The 7,523-nt window shown below is 39.2% G+C and overlaps 1 long non-coding RNA gene across 1 annotated transcript in view; it reads right to left on the reverse strand.

Annotated features, from left to right (window-relative positions):
- Positions 1 to 6,203, reverse strand: part of LOC116671963 (uncharacterized) — a 10,997-nt gene extending 4,794 nt beyond the window's left edge. Inside the window, exon 1 of the long non-coding RNA XR_004327424.1 lies at positions 6,192 to 6,203. This is a non-coding gene — a long non-coding RNA (uncharacterized LOC116671963). The remainder of the gene's footprint in view (positions 1 to 6,191) is intronic.
- Between the last annotated feature and the right edge of the window lie 1,320 nt (positions 6,204 to 7,523).

Raw genomic sequence — 7,523 nt, forward strand, 5'->3', positions numbered from 1 at the left:
AATAATAATAATAATAATAATAGTAATAATAATAATAACCTTGTGTTTAGCACCTTTAAAAACCTCTGTGGTACCCGACCAGTGCCACTGATGATCGAGCCGGGTAGCGAGCTAGAGCTGGCAGGAAGTGTAGCTGTAGCGACGGCTCAGTCGAAGAATTGCGATAGTTATTGATGGTCATACGTTGCATGCCACCGATGTGCATAGTCGATGCAAAGCAAAACGCGGACAAACGTGTTGTAGTGATGAATTTCTAGTAAATTAGCAAATTTTAAGCTATATTTTAAAATCAAATGGCAATCTCAATTCTTTTTTACAGATTGCAAATGGAATTACAAAGAAATTACACAAATTACATTAATATTCATGAGGTCATGGACTGTACTTCTCAGCACAATCTTCCAAAATTATTGTAAGTAATTAAAAAACAAAAAAGGAGTAGGACTAAGTTCATGAACCAACTTGTCAGGTCCTTTACCCTTTCTCTATTTTTATCCTTCAGTCAATACAAAACAATTTTATGTTTCACTCTTTTACCCATCTTTACACTCGCGTACACTCTATATTTACCTACCTGCTGCTCACGTAAACACATGCATGCACAGAGTGAGGGTAGCATGAAGTACCCTCACTATATCAATAAATGTGGTATAGAAGCTACTTTATGGGAGCTTTAAAGTATGTATAAGAGTTGAAAATGTCAAGTGCATTCATAAAATATCTGTTGTAAACAGTAGTCATTGCATCAACATCAGCAAAACATGTCTCCTCCGACACATAGCTCTGGTAAATCCCTCTCTCATCCTTCCGCCTTGAGCTATGGTGGCCTGTATTTGACACAAACAAACCTTTTCAAAAAAGGGATGAGTGAGACAGCTAATTAGACACAAGATCTAACAAAAATGTACAATGACAAAGTATCAAATCATGATGCAAATTACTGTAATAATAAGTATGCCTTGTGAAATGGCTTTTTTTTTTAGCTTGGAAACATATCTAAGTCTTTTGTGACACCTGTCGCTTGCTCATTGTGCAGTTTTTTTTGTTTTTTTACACAAATAAGCCACTTAAATGAAATGAAGGCAGCAGAGTATGGCACATTTAATCACTAATATTGTTAGTACAAGGACAACTGACACTGGCATAAAAATGAAATGCGGATCTAAATGGACTGTTCTTATGAAGTGCTTTGCTTGTCACAACGACTACCCAAAGTGTTTTTTTTTCGTTTTGTTTTTTGTTTTTTTAACATAGTACAGGAACGATTCACACACATTCATACACTGTGACCGAGGCTGCCGTACAAGGTGCCACTTGCTCATCAGATAAACCCACACACACGCGCACACACACACACGCGCACACGCACACATTTACATTCCAGTATTGGAAGCACCTCAGGGTTCAGTGTCTTGCCCAAGGAAACTTCAACATGGGACTGCAGGGCCAGGGATCGAACCAACAACCTTCCGATTGGCAGGCTCTACCATTGAGCCACTGCCGTGCCGAACTCCAGTACTAAGCTGCTGTACTGGAGTTCCCAGAGTCTTGGGTACAATAGAGGTAAGTGCACGTTGCTTCTTATGCTTTCCTTTTTTGAAAAGAAATACCTCTATTATCTCAAAGCAAATTCAAACAATAACTGATAGCAATCAGAAAAACAAACGCCAGGTCATAAAAATGCACCATGACTACTGAAAGCCTTTAATATGTCAAGAGTTAAGTCATCTGTAAATTTGCAATATGGTGCAATTATTCAGACATAACCAGACTATTATGCTATGTTAAATGAAAGAAAGTTGATTAAAGGTGCATATAAGGACATTCATAAAAGGCTAGTTAGTATCCTGTATCTACCCATTGCAATCAAGCCTTTGTTGGAATGCAGCTAAGTCTAGAAAACACATATATGTTTTTCAGCCATATTGCCCAGCTCCACAACAATAAATGTACTGTATTGAGCTGTGAAAGAGCCACAGTTTTAAATACAGTATGCACATAGGGATTGTGGGCCTAAGTAAGTTTCATTAGCCCCAAGAGCCTTGAGGAGTTTTCCAACACCCACAGTTGTGTCAATGCTCTTAAGCAAATTTATTGAATTTGGATGGAAAGGGCATACATTTTGAAACATGGCCAACTGACTCAGCACACTTGAGATTTCCTAATTAATTTGCAGCTCCTAAGGTGCCATTGCTTATCCTTCAATTGAGTGTTGTTAAACTGAGAATAAATGGCAGTTCATGAAAATAATCATTAGTTGCAGCCCACATTTCATTATATAATAAAACTTATCCAACTACCGACATGTTAACTGCAAAAAAACAAAAAACAAAAAACAATCACAAGCGTGATTGCATATTTGACCTTTGTGAACAACCAGCCTAGTAGTCTAATGCAGCTAATGCTGAGGCACTATAGAAACCCAATGGTATACTATGGTAACCTCTATTCTTTCTGATTCCCATGGCTACAATTGATCCTGCACATTTTGAAGGGTAACATATTGGAGGGCACTGTGCCCGAATAAGATGGATGAGGCACACAAATCTTGGCCGAGCAACAGACAAAGGAGAGAAGGCTAGAGGGGTCGTAAGCGTGGAGCCAAGTCTGATTCATCAACTCTACAGTTCAAATAAAAGTGAGTGCAGCTTGCCAGCTTGATTATCAGATGGCTCCTTCTGCATTAGAGAAGATGACATGCTACATTTTCTCTGATGTCTCTGCACTGCCTGGGAACCGCTGGGTTCTTTGTTGTTTTTATACGAAGAGCAGAGTTATAGTGCACTCTATGTGTGAAAGTGAAGAGCGATTTTCCATGAGCTCCTGGTTGGATCGGAGTTCATTTTGTTCTTTTATTTCAAGTTCTAGTGTTTAAGAACTAACTGTGGACATTGACTATTAAATCACTGCATTAGCTTACTGTGATTATGTTAAGATATGTAACAAGTGTTCTATATAACATTAATAATGTTAAAGTGTTATTACAAAAGTTGAACTAATTATCCCAGTTAGTCTTTTTGTTGTTGTTTCAATGTAATAAATATGTTTCTGACACTCAGTTTACTATCATAGAAGGTTAAAATACCATCTCTAGGGTTGTAATGATACACTAAACCCACGATTCAGTTAGTATCACGGTTTTCAATACAAACCTATAATTCTTTTATTTATTTGTTTTTTTTGGGGGTGGGGGGGGTTGGAGGAGAGTTATACTCCATAAACGTAATATAACTTTTTTCTGCCACATTGTTTTGTCATTGATTGCATGCCAATTTGCAACACAATAATACAACTGAGACCTTATTTATTGATATCGATTGATTTCAATATTAATCGATCCAACACGAAGATTCTTTTGCCCCTTAAAAATGATTTTTCCAAAATTGTTTCAGTGGTTCACTAACTCGTTGGGTATGGACAATTCCACTTCCAACCTTTGGACCAAAGAGGAAACATTCTGTGTTGTGTACTATTAAAGGTGCTGGTTGACAGGTAGTTTTTATTTCATTGACTACACACGGATGTACATGTTTATAAGCTTATACCCACTTAGAGCATATTCCAACCACAGGATAAATGTGGCTTAAAAGGTCATGAGGTAAATGTGAGACTTTCATAGAATCACATCTTGTGACAGCTTTTCTACAGCAGCGAAGCCGGCGGTTGCAGTGACAGCACTTACTGAGACATGCAAACATACATTTGACACGAGCCATTACAAGATGCTTAAGCACATCACTTGGTAGGGGCCGGTGCCATATATTGGCTACTGTGAATAGACATTAACTGGGCATGTTGACTGTTTAGAAGTGAAGAAAAAGGCACAGAGAGGCATTTAGGACAATAAACGGGACTAGAGGTATGAAGACTTAACGCACTCAGGCAACAAAGAACAAACAAAGGTAGTCTCTTCGTTTAGTTGAGTGATCTTAATGTTTCCACCACTGGTTTTACAACACACCTTTGCTTCATCAAAACGACAACTTGAAGATTGTTCAAGTGCCTCTAGAAGACTGAAGGTTGAATAGAAGATGAGTCTTAGCCCCTGCTCAAGGTAGCATATTAAAGCACTGCACTATGGGTTGTATTAGTGTCTCCACAGGCATCCACACAAAACCCAGTGGGGACCATAAAATCACAGCCCTGAAACCAATGCTTGTCCAGTGAAGGTCATGGAGCGGAGAGTATATCTGCTCCAAAGGCAGGCTTACTTGAATAGATGAATGACAAATGACACGTTTTTTGTGTTTTCCCCCCATTGCTATCTCAGGTGAACTTTTTCTCAAAATTACAGTCAAAGAAAGTTAGAGAAGAGTCTTTCAGAAGAAGAATTAAGAAAAGTTCAAAAAAATGTTTTCAGAGACCTAGCAATAGAATTTAAGCAACATTATGTGACATTTTCTTTACTTTAAAATAGCTTAAAAATCATTGTGATGCTACTAATGAGAAGGGTGCCTCTATCAATCCACCTCTGCGCCAGCAAAGCCTGCTTTAACACTTTTGGGCTGTACCACTGATTTTAGAGAGTTATGGGGAAAATGGTATTCTGTATCCCCCCCCCGGTGTCCTCTGACTGCTCTGCCTGTTTATCTGTCTATTTGTCTGTGATTTACAGAGCTGTTGCTGGACAGAAAGCTGCACTTGTTGCAGGAGTAATGCTAACTGCTAGCTTTCGTCAGCTAGTTCTGCCAGAATTGGGAGCATTACAGTGCTCAGAGTTTTGATTTTTACACTGCTAGCACAGGAGCTCATGACAGTCGGGAGGAGAAGTTCTTCACGACCGGGGAGCGGAAGAAATTAATTATTGTGTGGACGGTGGCGTTGTGCCACAACTGGAGCCAGGTGAAACCACTCGGACAACCACACTAATGGGCTGTAGTTTAGAATGATTGTTGGTTATTTGATTCTTAATGTTATTGACTTATTAACTGCTTTGTATTAAATATAACAAAAAAACATTGCTTCCATTTTGCTGTGACCACTGTCAGCTCATTTTACAGGGCAACCTTGATATTTATTCTCTTTCCATCCAAACGCAACATTGGTGACAATCTCTAGACTGACAATTAACAAAGACGATGATTAAGGCACTGCACTTTAGGAGTTTCCCACTTGCTTACTCAAGCTTGTAAACATCCTGTAAAAAGCTCCCGTTGCATTTTATTTGTGAAGATAATCCCATTATATCAGAATTAATGTACTCCCTATGACACAAAATCATTTGACAATTGAGCCAACAAATACTCCACCATGGTTACACTGATTGAAGTCCAACCAAGTCCACATGAAGCATAACAATCATTAAAAAACAACATGAACAGCATGGCTATTCTTGCTCAGGCAGTACAGGAGTGCATACGCTATCTTGTCACCTCAATAATGGCAGGACAAACACAACTGAAACCAACACACCAATGGTCCCCAATCTCAGCAGCTCCTTATTAGAAAGAAGCCCAGTGGAGCTCGTTAGAGGATGAGCTGAGACACGGTAAATAAGGTTAATTGGCCAATCTGTCAGACCCAGGAAAATGCGCACGCTGACATGAAACAACCGGAACATGATTTCACCCTTTGCGCCCATACCCACCCTCTCCTGTTTGCCTTCAACAGCATTTGAGGTGGTGACGTGATAGCTGTCGTGCTGGAAATTGTAGCCAAGGTGTGCTGTGTTGAAACCACAGGTGATAAGAGATCAACCTGAGACTTGGAACCTTTTGAGTTTGGTAAAACAGCAGCGTCTCACATTCACTTAGTTTATAATATCGTGGACAGTCCCCCTTCGTTTGCTGTACAGTAAAAAGGAGCAGCTTTTAGCCAAAGCATAATGTCCAGTTGTAGTCCCAGTCCGGCTGACAACAGGCACCCTAAAATACAATCGTTAAGAAATTGAATTAAATTGCATTACATCTATAATGACAGCAGGCCTAAGCAAAAAGTATTAAGACATGCAAACAATGGCACACAAACAAGCATACACAAACAAGCAACTAAACAACAAACTGAAGTAATGGTTTGCATGGAATATATATAGATTTAACTAGATAGATAATAATTCTTTGTAATTTTGGAGTGGTTGCCATGAGCAGTAGAGCTCTGTTTACTGTAGCACCACAACAATGGGTCCAACAAAAAACTAAATTAGCATCTAAATATATGATGTTTCTGTTTGTCCTCACTGTGACCCATTATACCACTGAAAGATTGTAGTTGTCATGAAAGATGATTAACGATAAAAGCCCTCTTACCTGGTTTAGAGCAGTGGTAGGAAAAAAAAAAATAGTTCTGTGGGCAAAAGCACTTGAAAGAAAAATCCTCGGTGTTAATGAGACCGATATGACAATTACTTCCAAGGGTAAGTCATTAGCTCTGAGTGAGAACAGAGGACAGGATAGCACTGGGCTGGATGATTTAATAGGCATGACATCAGCACACTGTGCTTTCTATCTTTTTCATGCTATCATTTATTTTTACATTCTCTAGTATATGGGTATGTATTGTAACGACTAATGCAGGCTATAGTTTTGGGTGTCTGTCATAAGCCATCAAGAGTATTGGCTGCTCCTGTTAATGGCAAAAGGCAGTTAATTAAAAGTCTTGTCTTGTGGGAAATGTATCTATTAGCACGTTTGCTGAACCAATCCCAGCCCTTCATAGGAAATGGAATTCCAAAAGGGTGCTGAGGCTCATATGTCGTGATTAGCTCAAAATTGTTGCACCAAGCAACCCAGTCTCAGGGCAGTTTGTGAAATGGTCAAGTTTAACCCTCCTGTTGTCCTCAAGTCCAATCTGACCCCTTTAAAAAATGTCTATATGGGTTTCTTTTTAACCAAATTACTCCCAAAAAATGGAGTGGATACCATACAACGCTCTTTGCCAATACAATTGATCACTTTCATTCCTGACTGAACTCATCTGTACATTCCTCTGATCTTAACTATTAGTCAAAAATAATTCATATTTAAAAAGGTAGTAAGGTGGTGTTAGTGAAAACAAAACAAATCTGAAAAAGGGCCAAAAACTTGTTGTCCATTTTTAACCCAAGAGGATAACACAAGGGTTCGTGAACATAGCACGACTACGGTAGAGCGTAGTATGAAAAGCCGGGGTGGTGGATGGGTCAAACAACACAACCGTCCCATTGTTGTCGGGTGTCCTGTTGTTGTTGCGCGTATCCCCAGAGACTGCGGATCGTGTCCCCGGCATTTGACGTGTCCTTGCCCTGTTGTTCTTTTCCTAAGCCCAACCTCCGTATAGATGCTTCCCATTACGGGCTGATTGAAAATCATTAAATTAAAAAAGAAAATGCTCACCACCACAAAGGAAACATAAACATGTCTGCGTACACAAATCAATAGATTAAAAATTAAAATAGAATACTGCCGTGAGACCGTGTTGCACCAAGACGGTGACCGTATAGGAAAACTCCATCATGGATGGCTGCCAATAGTAACCCAAAAAATAATTCAAAAAAATTGACTGAGATTATTGTCTTGGATACTGAACATGAAAGACAACAATAAAGT

The sequence above is a fragment of the Etheostoma spectabile genome, chromosome 22 (assembly GCF_008692095.1).
Source record: "Etheostoma spectabile isolate EspeVRDwgs_2016 chromosome 22, UIUC_Espe_1.0, whole genome shotgun sequence".
Lineage (NCBI taxonomy): Eukaryota > Metazoa > Chordata > Actinopteri > Perciformes > Percidae > Etheostoma > Etheostoma spectabile.